Raw genomic sequence first — 15,927 nt, forward strand, 5'->3', positions numbered from 1 at the left:
GGTTGTGGGGGTGGGGATCAGGAGCAGATCGATGAAAATCATGAACATTACCTGCAGCTCCCTCTCAAAGTCACCAGTTCTTAGAGCACACTGTAAGGTACATCTTATCACCCCAAAGGAGGATTTCAGACCAAAGTTCATGTTCTGTCTTGGCTTGGGGATAAGCAGGGGTGCTCCAAATTTCAATTTTACAGAAAGGAAAGGAACTTTGATACAAAGACCTTGGGCAGCATTGGTGGCAAATGGATGGCTGCGCGGAACCATGAAAGAAATGACAGAAAGTTATGGGAGTCATTACTACGCACCCAGCATCAAGAACGTGCATTTTGGATGCATTTTCAAAAGGAAAGAGAACGGAAAAATCTGTAGATTGAAGGTGATTGAGATAAACAAAATATTCCGTTTTTCTAAAAGCTACTGTAAAGAGTCTCTGGTTTAGAAGAAGAACCCTTACCAATGATCAAGAGAGATGCGACAGATTTCTATCATCAAAGCATTATGGTTGTCAAGATGAATCATCACTTTGATGTCTTCAACAAGTAGGATTCTTTTGATCTATAATCATCAAAAATGAGATAGCCCCATTTCATGGGATTTTTCAAGGCAAACGTCTGACAGATTAAGCGGGGTCCTCATCCCGGTTGGAGGACATATCTCTTCCTTCATCATGATGCCAGCCTAGCTTTCGGCCCAAAATCCAAGGTAAGCATGGCAAAAGTCTGGAGATGCCGGGGATTGAACCCGGGGCCTCATACATGCAAAGCATGCGCTCTACCACTGAGCTACATCCCCACTTCTGCAAGGTTTGACTGTATGATTGGAAACCCTGCATTGAACCGACGGCCACATCACCCCATTCGACTCTGCAGTATACAATGTCAGTCAGGAAAATCCTTCAGCCTTGTACCTGGATGATCTTCATGGTCTTATGTACAGATGCCTATATACAGCCTTCTTAGCGCAGTAGGCAGCGCGTCAGTCTCATAATCTGAAGGTCCTGAGTTCGATCCTCAGAGAGGGCATTTATTTCCTTCTTTTGGAATGCAAAATTCTCCGATTTTCTTGATATGCGCAAACTATGCCTAGTTCAAAGATTTTTCCAAAGCAAATGTCTGACTATTTAAGTGGGGCTCTCACCCCAACTGCATGACAAACTTCTTCTTTCTGCATGATGGCAGGCTAGCCTTCTGGAAAAAAGCCAAGATAAGGAACAGAGGCTCCTGGAGATGCCGGGGATTGAACCCGGGACCTCATACATGCAAAGCATGCGCTCTACCACTGAGCTACATCCCCACTTTTGCACTCGAGCTGTTTGATGGATGCAAGGAATCCCTGAAACCCAGGGACTGCAAAGTCTCGATCATAATCAATGGAAGGTATTGTTTGAATAAAAGTGAAAGATATGGAAATCGAAGCAAAAAATCCTTCGAGCCGGATTTGAACCAGCGACCTAAGGATGTCTGACTTTATGCTACAGTCCTCCGCTCTACCAACTGAGCTATCGAAGGAGTGGCTGAAGTATCTTTCAGCGCTGTAATTATCTCTCGCTCAAGAAAGGTTGTGGGGGTGGGGATCAGGAGCAGATCGATGAAAATCATGAACATTACCTGCAGCTCCCTCTCAAAGTCACCAGTTCTTAGAGCACACTGTAAGGTACGTCTTATCACCCCAAAGGAGGATTTCAGACCAAAGTTCATGTTCTGTCTTGGCTTGGGGATAAGCAGGGGTGCTCCAAATTTCAATTTTACAGAAAGGAAAGGAACTTTGATACAAAGACCTTGGGCAGCATTGGTGGCAAATGGATGGCTGCGCGGAACCATGAAAGAAATGACAGAAAGTTATGGGAGTCATTACTACGCACCCAGCATCAAGAAAGTGCATTTTGGATGCATTTTCAAAAGGAAAGAGAACGGAAAAATCTGTAGATTGAAGGTGATTGAGATAAACAAAATATTCCGTTTTTCTAAAAGCTACTGTAAAGAGTCTCTGGTTTAGAAGAAGAACCCTTACCAATGATCAAGAGAGATGCGACAGATTTCTATCATCAAAGCATTATGGTTGTCAAGATGAATCATCACTTTGATGTCTTCAACAAGTAGGATTCTTTTGATCTATAATCATCAAAAATGAGATAGCCCCATTTCATGGGATTTTTCAAGGCAAACGTCTGACAGATTAAGCGGGGTCCTCATCCCGGTTGGAGGACATATCTCTTCCTTCATCATGATGCCAGCCTAGCTTTCGGCCCAAAATCCAAGGTAAGCATGGCAAAAGTCTGGAGATGCCGGGGATTGAACCCGGGGCCTCATACATGCAAAGCATGCGCTCTACCACTGAGCTACATCCCCACTTCTGCAAGGTTTGACTGTATGATTGGAAACCCTGCATTGAACCGACGGCCACATCACCCCATTCGACTCTGCAGTATACAATGTCAGTCAGGAAAATCCTTCAGCCTTGTACCTGGATGATCTTCATGGTCTTATGTACAGATGCCTATATACAGCCTTCTTAGCGCAGTAGGCAGCGCGTCAGTCTCATAATCTGAAGGTCCTGAGTTCGATCCTCAGAGAGGGCATTTATTTCCTTCTTTTGGAATGCAAAATTCTCCGATTTTCTTGATATGCGCAAACTATGCCTAGTTCAAAGATTTTTCCAAAGCAAATGTCTGACTATTTAAGTGGGGCTCTCACCCCAACTGCATGACAAACTTCTTCTTTCTGCATGATGGCAGGCTAGCCTTCTGGAAAAAAGCCAAGATAAGGAACAGAGGCTCCTGGAGATGCCGGGGATTGAACCCGGGACCTCATACATGCAAAGCATGCGCTCTACCACTGAGCTACATCCCCACTTTTGCACTCGAGCTGTTTGATGGATGCAAGGAATCCCTGAAACCCAGGGACTGCAAAGTCTCGATCATAATCAATGGAAGGTATTGTTTGAATAAAAGTGAAAGATATGGAAATCGAAGCAAAAAATCCTTCGAGCCGGATTTGAACCAGCGACCTAAGGATGTCTGACTTTATGCTACAGTCCTCCGCTCTACCAACTGAGCTATCGAAGGAGTGGCTGAAGTATCTTTCAGCGCTGTAATTATCTCTCGCTCAAGAAAGGTTGTGGGGGTGGGGATCAGGAGCAGATCGATGAAAATCATGAACATTACCTGCAGCTCCCTCTCAAAGTCACCAGTTCTTAGAGCACACTGTAAGGTACGTCTTATCACCCCAAAGGAGGATTTCAGACCAAAGTTCATGTTCTGTCTTGGCTTGGGGATAAGCAGGGGTGCTCCAAATTTCAATTTTACAGAAAGGAAAGGAACTTTGATACAAAGACCTTGGGCAGCATTGGTGGCAAATGGATGGCTGCGCGGAACCATGAAAGAAATGACAGAAAGTTATGGGAGTCATTACTACGCACCCAGCATCAAGAAAGTGCATTTTGGATGCATTTTCAAAAGGAAAGAGAACGGAAAAATCTGTAGATTGAAGGTGATTGAGATAAACAAAATATTCCGTTTTTCTAAAAGCTACTGTAAAGAGTCTCTGGTTTAGAAGAAGAACCCTTACCAATGATCAAGAGAGATGCGACAGATTTCTATCATCAAAGCATTATGGTTGTCAAGATGAATCATCACTTTGATGTCTTCAACAAGTAGGATTCTTTTGATCTATAATCATCAAAAATGAGATAGCCCCATTTCATGGGATTTTTCAAGGCAAACGTCTGACAGATTAAGCGGGGTCCTCATCCCGGTTGGAGGACATATCTCTTCCTTCATCATGATGCCAGCCTAGCTTTCGGCCCAAAATCCAAGGTAAGCATGGCAAAAGTCTGGAGATGCCGGGGATTGAACCCGGGGCCTCATACATGCAAAGCATGCGCTCTACCACTGAGCTACATCCCCACTTCTGCAAGGTTTGACTGTATGATTGGAAACCCTGCATTGAACCGACGGCCACATCACCCCATTCGACTCTGCAGTATACAATGTCAGTCAGGAAAATCCTTCAGCCTTGTACCTGGATGATCTTCATGGTCTTATGTACAGATGCCTATATACAGTCTTCTTAGCGCAGTAGGCAGCGCGTCAGTCTCATAATCTGAAGGTCCTGAGTTCGATCCTCAGAGAGGGCATTTATTTCCTTCTTTTGGAATGCAAAATTCTCAGATTTTCTTGAAATGCGCAAACTATGCCTAGTTCAAAGATTTTTCCAAAGCAAATGTCTGACTATTTAAGTGGGGCTCTCACCCCAACTGCATGACAAACTTCTTCTTTCTGCATGATGGCAGGCTAGCCTTCTGGAAAAAAGCCAAGATAAGGAACAGAGGCTCCTGGAGATGCCGGGGATTGAACCCGGGACCTCATACATGCAAAGCATGCGCTCTACCACTGAGCTACATCCCCACTTTTGCACTCGAGCTGTTTGATGGATGCAAGGAATCCCTGAAACCCAGGGACTGCAAAGTCTCGATCATAATCAATGGAAGGTATTGTTTGAATAAAAGTGAAAGATATGGAAATCGAAGCAAAAAATCCTTCGAGCCGGATTTGAACCAGCGACCTAAGGATGTCTGACTTTATGCTACAGTCCTCCGCTCTACCAACTGAGCTATCGAAGGAGTGGCTGAAGTATCTTTCAGCGCTGTAATTATCTCTCGCTCAAGAAAGGTTGTGGGGGTGGGGATCAGGAGCAGATCGATGAAAATCATGAACATTACCTGCAGCTCCCTCTCAAAGTCACCAGTTCTTAGAGCACACTGTAAGGTACGTCTTATCACCCCAAAGGAGGATTTCAGACCAAAGTTCATGTTCTGTCTTGGCTTGGGGATAAGCAGGGGTGCTCCAAATTTCAATTTTACAGAAAGGAAAGGAACTTTGATACAAAGACCTTGGGCAGCATTGGTGGCAAATGGATGGCTGCGCGGAACCATGAAAGAAATGACAGAAAGTTATGGGAGTCATTACTACGCACCCAGCATCAAGAAAGTGCATTTTGGATGCATTTTCAAAAGGAAAGAGAACGGAAAAATCTGTAGATTGAAGGTGATTGAGATAAACAAAATATTCCGTTTTTCTAAAAGCTACTGTAAAGAGTCTCTGGTTTAGAAGAAGAACCCTTACCAATGATCAAGAGAGATGCGACAGATTTCTATCATCAAAGCATTATGGTTGTCAAGATGAATCATCACTTTGATGTCTTCAACAAGTAGGATTCTTTTGATCTATAATCATCAAAAATGAGATAGCCCCATTTCATGGGATTTTTCAAGGCAAACGTCTGACAGATTAAGCGGGGTCCTCATCCCGGTTGGAGGACATATCTCTTCCTTCATCATGATGCCAGCCTAGCTTTCGGCCCAAAATCCAAGGTAAGCATGGCAAAAGTCTGGAGTTGCCAGGGATTGAACCCGGGGCCTCATACATGCAAAGCATGCGCTCTACCACTGAGCTACATCCCCACTTCTGCAAGGTTTGACTGTATGATTGGAAACCCTGCATTGAACCGACGGCCACATCACCCCATTTGACTCTGCAGTATACAATGTCAGTCAGGAAAATCCTTCAGCCTTGTACCTGGATGATCTTCATGGTCTTATGTACAGATGCCTATATACAGCCTTCTTAGCGCAGTAGGCAGCGCGTCAGTCTCATAATCTGAAGGTCCTGAGTTCGATCCTCAGAGAGGGCATTTATTTCCTTCTTTTGGAATGCAAAATTCTCCGATTTTCTTGAAATGCGCAAACTATGCCTAGTTCAAAGATTTTTCCAAAGCAAATGTCTGACTATTTAAGTGGGGCTCTCACCCCAACTGCATGACAAACTTCTTCTTTCTGCATGATGGCAGGCTAGCCTTCTGGAAAAAAGCCAAGATAAGGAACAGAGGCTCCTGGAGATGCCGGGGATTGAACCCGGGACCTCATACATGCAAAGCATGCGCTCTACCACTGAGCTACATCCCCACTTTTGCACTCGAGCTGTTTGATGGATGCAAGGAATCCCTGAAACCCAGGGACTGCAAAGTCTCGATCATAATCAATGGAAGGTATTGTTTGAATAAAAGTGAAAGATATGGAAATCGAAGCAAAAAATCCTTCGAGCCGGATTTGAACCAGCGACCTAAGGATGTCTGACTTTATGCTACAGTCCTCCGCTCTACCAACTGAGCTATCGAAGGAGTGGCTGAAGTATCTTTCAGCGCTGTAATTATCTCTCGCTCAAGAAAGGTTGTGGGGGTGGGGATCAGGAGCAGATCGATGAAAATCATGAACATTACCTGCAGCTCCCTCTCAAAGTCACCAGTTCTTAGAGCACACTGTAAGGTACGTCTTATCACCCCAAAGGAGGATTTCAGACCAAAGTTCATGTTCTGTCTTGGCTTGGGGATAAGCAGGGGTGCTCCAAATTTCAATTTTACAGAAAGGAAAGGAACTTTGATACAAAGACCTTGGGCAGCATTGGTGGCAAATGGAGGGCTGCGCGGAACCATGAAAGAAATGACAGAAAGTTATGGGAGTCATTACTACGCACCCAGCATCAAGAACGTGCATTTTGGATGCATTTTCAAAAGGAAAGAGAACGGAAAAATCTGTAGATTGAAGGTGATTGAGATAAACAAAATATTCCGTTTTTCTAAAAGCTACTGTAAAGAGTCTCTGGTTTAGAAGAAGAACCCTTACCAATGATCAAGAGAGATGCGACAGATTTCTATCATCAAAGCATTATGGTTGTCAAGATGAATCATCACTTTGATGTCTTCAACAAGTAGGATTCTTTTGATCTATAATCATCAAAAATGAGATAGCCCCATTTCATGGGATTTTTCAAGGCAAACGTCTGACAGATTAAGCGGGGTCCTCATCCCGGTTGGAGGACATATCTCTTCCTTCATCATGATGCCAGCCTAGCTTTCGGCCCAAAATCCAAGGTAAGCATGGCAAAAGTCTGGAGATGCCGGGGATTGAACCCGGGGCCTCATACATGCAAAGCATGCGCTCTACCACTGAGCTACATCCCCACTTCTGCAAGGTTTGACTGTATGATTGGAAACCCTGCATTGAACCGACGGCCACATCACCCCATTCGACTCTGCAGTATACAATGTCAGTCAGGAAAATCCTTCAGCCTTGTACCTGGATGATCTTCATGGTCTTATGTACAGATGCCTATATACAGCCTTCTTAGCGCAGTAGGCAGCGCGTCAGTCTCATAATCTGAAGGTCCTGAGTTCGATCCTCAGAGAGGGCATTTATTTCCTTCTTTTGGAATGCAAAATTCTCCGATTTTCTTGAAATGCGCAAACTATGCCTAGTTCAAAGATTTTTCCAAAGCAAATGTCTGACTATTTAAGTGGGGCTCTCACCCCAACTGCATGACAAACTTCTTCTTTCTGCATGATGGCAGGCTAGCCTTCTGGAAAAAAGCCAAGATAAGGAACAGAGGCTCCTGGAGATGCCGGGGATTGAACCCGGGACCTCATACATGCGAAGCATGCGCTCTACCACTGAGCTACATCCCCACTTTTGCACTCGAGCTGTTTGATGGATGCAAGGAATCCCTGAAACCCAGGGACTGCAAAGTCTCGATCATAATCAATGGAAGGTATTGTTTGAATAAAAGTGAAAGATATGGAAATCGAAGCAAAAAATCCTTCGAGCCGGATTTGAACCAGCGACCTAAGGATGTCTGACTTTATGCTACAGTCCTCCGCTCTACCAACTGAGCTATCGAAGGAGTGGCTGAAGTATCTTTCAGCGCTGTAATTATCTCTCGCTCAAGAAAGGTTGTGGGGGTGGGGATCAGGAGCAGATCGATGAAAATCATGAACATTACCTGCAGCTCCCTCTCAAAGTCACCAGTTCTTAGAGCACACTGTAAGGTACGTCTTATCACCCCAAAGGAGGATTTCAGACCAAAGTTCATGTTCTGTCTTGGCTTGGGGATAAGCAGGGGTGCTCCAAATTTCAATTTTACAGAAAGGAAAGGAACTTTGATACAAAGACCTTGGGCAGCATTGGTGGCAAATGGAGGGCTGCGCGGAACCATGAAAGAAATGACAGAAAGTTATGGGAGTCATTACTACGCACCCAGCATCAAGAACGTGCATTTTGGATGCATTTTCAAAAGGAAAGAGAACGGAAAAATCTGTAGATTGAAGGTGATTGAGATAAACAAAATATTCCGTTTTTCTAAAAGCTACTGTAAAGAGTCTCTGGTTTAGAAGAAGAACCCTTACCAATGATCAAGAGAGATGCGACAGATTTCTATCATCAAAGCATTATGGTTGTCAAGATGAATCATCACTTTGATGTCTTCAACAAGTAGGATTCTTTTGATCTATAATCATCAAAAATGAGATAGCCCCATTTCATGGGATTTTTCAAGGCAAACGTCTGACAGATTAAGCGGGGTCCTCATCCCGGTTGGAGGACATATCTCTTCCTTCATCATGATGCCAGCCTAGCTTTCGGCCCAAAATCCAAGGTAAGCATGGCAAAAGTCTGGAGATGCCGGGGATTGAACCCGGGGCCTCATACATGCAAAGCATGCGCTCTACCACTGAGCTACATCCCCACTTCTGCAAGGTTTGACTGTATGATTGGAAACCCTGCATTGAACCGACGGCCACATCACCCCATTCGACTCTGCAGTATACAATGTCAGTCAGGAAAATCCTTCAGCCTTGTACCTGGATGATCTTCATGGTCTTATGTACAGATGCCTATATACAGTCTTCTTAGCGCAGTAGGCAGCGCGTCAGTCTCATAATCTGAAGGTCCTGAGTTCGATCCTCAGAGAGGGCATTTATTTCCTTCTTTTGGAATGCAAAATTCTCCGATTTTCTTGAAATGCGCAAACTATGCCTAGTTCAAAGATTTTTCCAAAGCAAATGTCTGACTATTTAAGTGGGGCTCTCACCCCAACTGCATGACAAACTTCTTCTTTCTGCATGATGGCAGGCTAGCCTTCTGGAAAAAAGCCAAGATAAGGAACAGAGGCTCCTGGAGATGCCGGGGATTGAACCCGGGACCTCATACATGCGAAGCATGCGCTCTACCACTGAGCTACATCCCCACTTTTGCCCTCGAGCTGTTTGATGGATGCAAGGAATCCCTGAAACCCAGGGACTGCAAAGTCTCGATCATAATCAATGGAAGGTATTGTTTGAATAAAAGTGAAATATATGGAAATCGAAGCAAAAAATCCTTCGAGCCGGATTTGAACCAGCGACCTAAGGATGTCTGACTTTATGCTACAGTCCTCCGCTCTACCAACTGAGCTATCGAAGGAGTGGCTGAAGTATCTTTCAGCGCTGTAATTATCTCTCGCTCAAGAAAGGTTGTGGGGGTGGGGATCAGGAGCAGATCGATGAAAATCATGAACATTACCTGCAGCTCCCTCTCAAAGTCACCAGTTCTTAGAGCACACTGTAAGGTACGTCTTATCACCCCAAAGGAGGATTTCAGACCAAAGTTCATGTTCTGTCTTGGCTTGGGGATAAGCAGGGGTGCTCCAAATTTCAATTTTACAGAAAGGAAAGGAACTTTGATACAAAGACCTTGGGCAGCATTGGTGGCAAATGGAGGGCTGCGCGGAACCATGAAAGAAATGACAGAAAGTTATGGGAGTCATTACTACGCACCCAGCATCAAGAACGTGCATTTTGGATGCATTTTCAAAAGGAAAGAGAACGGAAAAATCTGTAGATTGAAGGTGATTGAGATAAACAAAATATTCCGTTTTTCTAAAAGCTACTGTAAAGAGTCTCTGGTTTAGAAGAAGAACCCTTACCAATGATCAAGAGAGATGCGACAGATTTCTATCATCAAAGCATTATGGTTGTCAAGATGAATCATCACTTTGATGTCTTCAACAAGTAGGATTCTTTTGATCTATAATCATCAAAAATGAGATAGCCCCATTTCATGGGATTTTTCAAGGCAAACGTCTGACAGATTAAGCGGGGTCCTCATCCCGGTTGGAGGACATATCTCTTCCTTCATCATGATGCCAGCCTAGCTTTCGGCCCAAAATCCAAGGTAAGCATGGCAAAAGTCTGGAGATGCCGGGGATTGAACCCGGGGCCTCATACATGCAAAGCATGCGCTCTACCACTGAGCTACATCCCCACTTCTGCAAGGTTTGACTGTATGATTGGAAACCCTGCATTGAACCGACGGCCACATCACCCCATTCGACTCTGCAGTATACAATGTCAGTCAGGAAAATCCTTCAGCCTTGTACCTGGATGATCTTCATGGTCTTATGTACAGATGCCTATATACAGCCTTCTTAGCGCAGTAGGCAGCGCGTCAGTCTCATAATCTGAAGGTCCTGAGTTCGATCCTCAGAGAGGGCATTTATTTCCTTCTTTTGGAATGCAAAATTCTCCGATTTTCTTGAAATGCGCAAACTATGCCTAGTTCAAAGATTTTTCCAAAGCAAATGTCTGACTATTTAAGTGGGGCTCTCACCCCAACTGCATGACAAACTTCTTCTTTCTGCATGATGGCAGGCTAGCCTTCTGGAAAAAAGCCAAGATAAGGAACAGAGGCTCCTGGAGATGCCGGGGATTGAACCCGGGACCTCATACATGCGAAGCATGCGCTCTACCACTGAGCTACATCCCCACTTTTGCACTCGAGCTGTTTGATGGATGCAAGGAATCCCTGAAACCCAGGGACTGCAAAGTCTCGATCATAATCAATGGAAGGTATTGTTTGAATAAAAGTGAAAGATATGGAAATCGAAGCAAAAAATCCTTCGAGCCGGATTTGAACCAGCGACCTAAGGATGTCTGACTTTATGCTACAGTCCTCCGCTCTACCAACTGAGCTATCGAAGGAGTGGCTGAAGTATCTTTCAGCGCTGTAATTATCTCTCGCTCAAGAAAGGTTGTGGGGGTGGGGATCAGGAGCAGATCGATGAAAATCATGAACATTACCTGCAGCTCCCTCTCAAAGTCACCAGTTCTTAGAGCACACTGTAAGGTACGTCTTATCACCCCAAAGGAGGATTTCAGACCAAAGTTCATGTTCTGTCTTGGCTTGGGGATAAGCAGGGGTGCTCCAAATTTCAATTTTACAGAAAGGAAAGGAACTTTGATACAAAGACCTTGGGCAGCATTGGTGGCAAATGGATGGCTGCGCGGAACCATGAAAGAAATGACAGAAAGTTATGGGAGTCATTACTACGCACCCAGCATCAAGAAAGTGCATTTTGGATGCATTTTCAAAAGGAAAGAGAACGGAAAAATCTGTAGATTGAAGGTGATTGAGATAAACAAAATATTCCGTTTTTCTAAAAGCTACTGTAAAGAGTCTCTGGTTTAGAAGAAGAACCCTTACCAATGATCAAGAGAGATGCGACAGATTTCTATCATCAAAGCATTATGGTTGTCAAGATGAATCATCACTTTGATGTCTTCAACAAGTAGGATTCTTTTGATCTATAATCATCAAAAATGAGATAGCCCCATTTCATGGGATTTTTCAAGGCAAACGTCTGACAGATTAAGCGGGGTCCTCATCCCGGTTGGAGGACATATCTCTTCCTTCATCATGATGCCAGCCTAGCTTTCGGCCCAAAATCCAAGGTAAGCATGGCAAAAGTCTGGAGATGCCGGGGATTGAACCCGGGGCCTCATACATGCAAAGCATGCGCTCTACCACTGAGCTACATCCCCACTTCTGCAAGGTTTGACTGTATGATTGGAAACCCTGCATTGAACCGACGGCCACATCACCCCATTCGACTCTGCAGTATACAATGTCAGTCAGGAAAATCCTTCAGCCTTGTACCTGGATGATCTTCATGGTCTTATGTACAGATGCCTATATACAGCCTTCTTAGCGCAGTAGGCAGCGCGTCAGTCTCATAATCTGAAGGTCCTGAGTTCGATCCTCAGAGAGGGCATTTATTTCCTTCTTTTGGAATGCAAAATTCTCCGATTTTCTTGAAATGCGCAAACTATGCCTAGTTCAAAGATTTTTCCAAAGCAAATGTCTGACTATTTAAGTGGGGCTCTCACCCCAACTGCATGACAAACTTCTTCTTTCTGCATGATGGCAGGCTAGCCTTCTGGAAAAAAGCCAAGATAAGGAACAGAGGCTCCTGGAGATGCCGGGGATTGAACCCGGGACCTCATACATGCGAAGCATGCGCTCTACCACTGAGCTACATCCCCACTTTTGCACTCGAGCTGTTTGATGGATGCAAGGAATCCCTGAAACCCAGGGACTGCAAAGTCTCGATCATAATCAATGGAAGGTATTGTTTGAATAAAAGTGAAATATATGGAAATCGAAGCAAAAAATCCTTCGAGCCGGATTTGAACCAGCAACCTAAGGATGTCTGACTTTATGCTACAGTCCTCCGCTCTACCAACTGAGCTATCGAAGGAGTGGCTGAAGTATCTTTCAGCGCTGTAATTATCTCTCGCTCAAGAAAGGTTGTGGGGGTGGGGATCAGGAGCAGATCGATGAAAATCATGAACATTACCTGCAGCTCCCTCTCAAAGTCACCAGTTCTTAGAGCACACTGTAAGGTACGTCTTATCACCCCAAAGGAGGATTTCAGACCAAAGTTCATGTTCTGTCTTGGCTTGGGGATAAGCAGGGGTGCTCCAAATTTCAATTTTACAGAAAGGAAAGGAACTTTGATACAAAGACCTTGGGCAGCATTGGTGGCAAATGGAGGGCTGCGCGGAACCATGAAAGAAATGACAGAAAGTTATGGGAGTCATTACTACGCACCCAGCATCAAGAACGTGCATTTTGGATGCATTTTCAAAAGGAAAGAGAACGGAAAAATCTGTAGATTGAAGGTGATTGAGATAAACAAAATATTCCGTTTTTCTAAAAGCTACTGTAAAGAGTCTCTGGTTTAGAAGAAGAACCCTTACCAATGATCAAGAGAGATGCGACAGATTTCTATCATCAAAGCATTATGGTTGTCAAGATGAATCATCACTTTGATGTCTTCAACAAGTAGGATTCTTTTGATCTATAATCATCAAAAATGAGATAGCCCCATTTCATGGGATTTTTCAAGGCAAACGTCTGACAGATTAAGCGGGGTCCTCATCCCGGTTGGAGGACATATCTCTTCCTTCATCATGATGCCAGCCTAGCTTTCGGCCCAAAATCCAAGGTAAGCATGGCAAAAGTCTGGAGATGCCGGGGATTGAACCCGGGGCCTCATACATGCAAAGCATGCGCTCTACCACTGAGCTACATCCCCACTTCTGCAAGGTTTGACTGTATGATTGGAAACCCTGCATTGAACCGACGGCCACATCACCCCATTCGACTCTGCAGTATACAATGTCAGTCAGGAAAATCCTTCAGCCTTGTACCTGGATGATCTTCATGGTCTTATGTACAGATGCCTATATACAGCCTTCTTAGCGCAGTAGGCAGCGCGTCAGTCTCATAATCTGAAGGTCCTGAGTTCGATCCTCAGAGAGGGCATTTATTTCCTTCTTTTGGAATGCAAAATTCTCCGATTTTCTTGAAATGCGCAAACTATGCCTAGTTCAAAGATTTTTCCAAAGCAAATGTCTGACTATTTAAGTGGGGCTCTCACCCCAACTGCATGACAAACTTCTTCTTTCTGCATGATGGCAGGCTAGCCTTCTGGAAAAAAGCCAAGATAAGGAACAGAGGCTCCTGGAGATGCCGGGGATTGAACCCGGGACCTCATACATGCGAAGCATGCGCTCTACCACTGAGCTACATCCCCACTTTTGCACTCGAGCTGTTTGATGGATGCAAGGAATCCCTGAAACCCAGGGACTGCAAAGTCTCGATCATAATCAATGGAAGGTATTGTTTGAATAAAAGTGAAAGATATGGAAATCGAAGCAAAAAATCCTTCGAGCCGGATTTGAACCAGCGACCTAAGGATGTCTGACTTTATGCTACAGTCCTCCGCTCTACCAACTGAGCTATCGAAGGAGTGGCTGAAGTATCTTTCAGCGCTGTAATTATCTCTCGCTCAAGAAAGGTTGTGGGGGTGGGGATCAGGAGCAGATCGATGAAAATCATGAACATTACCTGCAGCTCCCTCTCAAAGTCACCAGTTCTTAGAGCACACTGTAAGGTACGTCTTATCACCCCAAAGGAGGATTTCAGACCAAAGTTCATGTTCTGTCTTGGCTTGGGGATAAGCAGGGGTGCTCCAAATTTCAATTTTACAGAAAGGAAAGGAACTTTGATACAAAGACCTTGGGCAGCATTGGTGGCAAATGGAGGGCTGCGCGGAACCATGAAAGAAATGACAGAAAGTTATGGGAGTCATTACTACGCACCCAGCATCAAGAACGTGCATTTTGGATGCATTTTCAAAAGGAAAGAGAACGGAAAAATCTGTAGATTGAAGGTGATTGAGATAAACAAAATATTCCGTTTTTCTAAAAGCTACTGTAAAGAGTCTCTGGTTTAGAAGAAGAACCCTTACCAATGATCAAGAGAGATGCGACAGATTTCTATCATCAAAGCATTATGGTTGTCAAGATGAATCATCACTTTGATGTCTTCAACAAGTAGGATTCTTTTGATCTATAATCATCAAAAATGAGATAGCCCCATTTCATGGGATTTTTCAAGGCAAACGTCTGACAGATTAAGCGGGGTCCTCATCCCGGTTGGAGGACATATCTCTTCCTTCATCATGATGCCAGCCTAGCTTTCGGCCCAAAATCCAAGGTAAGCATGGCAAAAGTCTGGAGATGCCGGGGATTGAACCCGGGGCCTCATACATGCAAAGCATGCGCTCTACCACTGAGCTACATCCCCACTTCTGCAAGGTTTGACTGTATGATTGGAAACCCTGCATTGAACCGACGGCCACATCACCCCATTCGACTCTGCAGTATACAATGTCAGTCAGGAAAATCCTTCAGCCTTGTACCTGGATGATCTTCATGGTCTTATGTACAGATGCCTATATACAGTCTTCTTAGCGCAGTAGGCAGCGCGTCAGTCTCATAATCTGAAGGTCCTGAGTTCGATCCTCAGAGAGGGCATTTATTTCCTTCTTTTGGAATGCAAAATTCTCCGATTTTCTTGAAATGCGCAAACTATGCCTAGTTCAAAGATTTTTCCAAAGCAAATGTCTGACTATTTAAGTGGGGCTCTCACCCCAACTGCATGACAAACTTCTTCTTTCTGCATGATGGCAGGCTAGCCTTCTGGAAAAAAGCCAAGATAAGGAACAGAGGCTCCTGGAGATGCCGGGGATTGAACCCGGGACCTCATACATGCGAAGCATGCGCTCTACCACTGAGCTACATCCCCACTTTTGCACTCGAGCTGTTTGATGGATGCAAGGAATCCCTGAAACCCAGGGACTGCAAAGTCTCGATCATAATCAATGGAAGGTATTGTTTGAATAAAAGTGAAATATATGGAAATCGAAGCAAAAAATCCTTCGAGCCGGATTTGAACCAGCAACCTAAGGATGTCTGACTTTATGCTACAGTCCTCCGCTCTACCAACTGAGCTATCGAAGGAGTGGCTGAAGTATCTTTCAGCGCTGTAATTATCTCTCGCTCAAGAAAGGTTGTGGGGGTGGGGATCAGGAGCAGATCGATGAAAATCATGAACATTACCTGCAGCTCCCTCTCAAAGTCACCAGTTCTTAGAGCACACTGTAAGGTACGTCTTATCACCCCAAAGGAGGATTTCAGACCAAAGTTCATGTTCTGTCTTGGCTTGGGGATAAGCAGGGGTGCTCCAAATTTCAATTTTACAGAAAGGAAAGGAACTTTGATACAAAGACCTTGGGCAGCATTGGTGGCAAATGGAGGGCTGCGCGGAACCATGAAAGAAATGACAGAAAGTTATGGGAGTCATTACTACGCACCCAGCATCAAGAACGTGCATTTTGGATGCATTTTCAAAAGGAAAGAGAACGGAAAAATCTGT

General features: G+C 44.5%; 21 non-coding genes across 21 annotated transcripts; 7 read left to right on the top strand and 14 right to left on the bottom strand.

Annotated features, from left to right (window-relative positions):
- Positions 1–949: 949 nt before the first annotated feature.
- Positions 950–1,022, top strand: TRNAM-CAU (transfer RNA methionine (anticodon CAU)). The gene has a single exon. It is a non-coding gene; the product is annotated as a tRNA-Met (tRNA).
- Positions 1,023–1,422: 400 nt separating this feature from the next.
- Positions 1,423–1,508, bottom strand: TRNAY-GUA (transfer RNA tyrosine (anticodon GUA)). The gene is given in 2 exon segments: positions 1,423–1,458; positions 1,472–1,508. It is a non-coding gene; the product is annotated as a tRNA-Tyr (tRNA).
- A 997-nt stretch (positions 1,509–2,505) lies between these two features.
- Positions 2,506–2,578, top strand: TRNAM-CAU (transfer RNA methionine (anticodon CAU)). Its single transcript has one exon. It is a non-coding gene; the product is annotated as a tRNA-Met (tRNA).
- Positions 2,579–2,978: 400 nt separating this feature from the next.
- Positions 2,979–3,064, bottom strand: TRNAY-GUA (transfer RNA tyrosine (anticodon GUA)). The gene is given in 2 exon segments: positions 2,979–3,014; positions 3,028–3,064. It is a non-coding gene; the product is annotated as a tRNA-Tyr (tRNA).
- Positions 3,065–4,534: 1,470 nt separating this feature from the next.
- Positions 4,535–4,620, bottom strand: TRNAY-GUA (transfer RNA tyrosine (anticodon GUA)). The gene is given in 2 exon segments: positions 4,535–4,570; positions 4,584–4,620. It is a non-coding gene; the product is annotated as a tRNA-Tyr (tRNA).
- A 997-nt stretch (positions 4,621–5,617) lies between these two features.
- TRNAM-CAU (transfer RNA methionine (anticodon CAU)) lies at positions 5,618–5,690 on the top strand. The gene has a single exon. It is a non-coding gene; the product is annotated as a tRNA-Met (tRNA).
- A 400-nt stretch (positions 5,691–6,090) lies between these two features.
- TRNAY-GUA (transfer RNA tyrosine (anticodon GUA)) lies at positions 6,091–6,176 on the bottom strand. The gene is given in 2 exon segments: positions 6,091–6,126; positions 6,140–6,176. It is a non-coding gene; the product is annotated as a tRNA-Tyr (tRNA).
- Positions 6,177–7,173: 997 nt separating this feature from the next.
- Positions 7,174–7,246, top strand: TRNAM-CAU (transfer RNA methionine (anticodon CAU)). Its single transcript has one exon. It is a non-coding gene; the product is annotated as a tRNA-Met (tRNA).
- A 199-nt stretch (positions 7,247–7,445) lies between these two features.
- Positions 7,446–7,517, bottom strand: TRNAA-CGC (transfer RNA alanine (anticodon CGC)). Its single transcript has one exon. It is a non-coding gene; the product is annotated as a tRNA-Ala (tRNA).
- A 129-nt stretch (positions 7,518–7,646) lies between these two features.
- Positions 7,647–7,732, bottom strand: TRNAY-GUA (transfer RNA tyrosine (anticodon GUA)). Its single transcript is given in 2 exon segments — positions 7,647–7,682; positions 7,696–7,732. It is a non-coding gene; the product is annotated as a tRNA-Tyr (tRNA).
- A 1,269-nt stretch (positions 7,733–9,001) lies between these two features.
- TRNAA-CGC (transfer RNA alanine (anticodon CGC)) lies at positions 9,002–9,073 on the bottom strand. Its single transcript has one exon. It is a non-coding gene; the product is annotated as a tRNA-Ala (tRNA).
- Positions 9,074–9,202: 129 nt separating this feature from the next.
- On the bottom strand, positions 9,203–9,288 carry TRNAY-GUA (transfer RNA tyrosine (anticodon GUA)). The gene is given in 2 exon segments: positions 9,203–9,238; positions 9,252–9,288. It is a non-coding gene; the product is annotated as a tRNA-Tyr (tRNA).
- Positions 9,289–10,285: 997 nt separating this feature from the next.
- TRNAM-CAU (transfer RNA methionine (anticodon CAU)) lies at positions 10,286–10,358 on the top strand. The gene has a single exon. It is a non-coding gene; the product is annotated as a tRNA-Met (tRNA).
- Positions 10,359–10,557: 199 nt separating this feature from the next.
- On the bottom strand, positions 10,558–10,629 carry TRNAA-CGC (transfer RNA alanine (anticodon CGC)). The gene has a single exon. It is a non-coding gene; the product is annotated as a tRNA-Ala (tRNA).
- Positions 10,630–10,758: 129 nt separating this feature from the next.
- On the bottom strand, positions 10,759–10,844 carry TRNAY-GUA (transfer RNA tyrosine (anticodon GUA)). Its single transcript is given in 2 exon segments — positions 10,759–10,794; positions 10,808–10,844. It is a non-coding gene; the product is annotated as a tRNA-Tyr (tRNA).
- A 997-nt stretch (positions 10,845–11,841) lies between these two features.
- On the top strand, positions 11,842–11,914 carry TRNAM-CAU (transfer RNA methionine (anticodon CAU)). The gene has a single exon. It is a non-coding gene; the product is annotated as a tRNA-Met (tRNA).
- Positions 11,915–12,113: 199 nt separating this feature from the next.
- Positions 12,114–12,185, bottom strand: TRNAA-CGC (transfer RNA alanine (anticodon CGC)). Its single transcript has one exon. It is a non-coding gene; the product is annotated as a tRNA-Ala (tRNA).
- A 1,212-nt stretch (positions 12,186–13,397) lies between these two features.
- On the top strand, positions 13,398–13,470 carry TRNAM-CAU (transfer RNA methionine (anticodon CAU)). Its single transcript has one exon. It is a non-coding gene; the product is annotated as a tRNA-Met (tRNA).
- A 199-nt stretch (positions 13,471–13,669) lies between these two features.
- Positions 13,670–13,741, bottom strand: TRNAA-CGC (transfer RNA alanine (anticodon CGC)). Its single transcript has one exon. It is a non-coding gene; the product is annotated as a tRNA-Ala (tRNA).
- Positions 13,742–13,870: 129 nt separating this feature from the next.
- On the bottom strand, positions 13,871–13,956 carry TRNAY-GUA (transfer RNA tyrosine (anticodon GUA)). Its single transcript is given in 2 exon segments — positions 13,871–13,906; positions 13,920–13,956. It is a non-coding gene; the product is annotated as a tRNA-Tyr (tRNA).
- A 1,269-nt stretch (positions 13,957–15,225) lies between these two features.
- Positions 15,226–15,297, bottom strand: TRNAA-CGC (transfer RNA alanine (anticodon CGC)). The gene has a single exon. It is a non-coding gene; the product is annotated as a tRNA-Ala (tRNA).
- Between the last annotated feature and the right edge of the window lie 630 nt (positions 15,298–15,927).

Source organism: Triturus cristatus, chromosome 4_1, assembly GCF_964204655.1.
Source record: "Triturus cristatus chromosome 4_1, aTriCri1.1, whole genome shotgun sequence".
Lineage (NCBI taxonomy): Eukaryota > Metazoa > Chordata > Amphibia > Caudata > Salamandridae > Triturus > Triturus cristatus.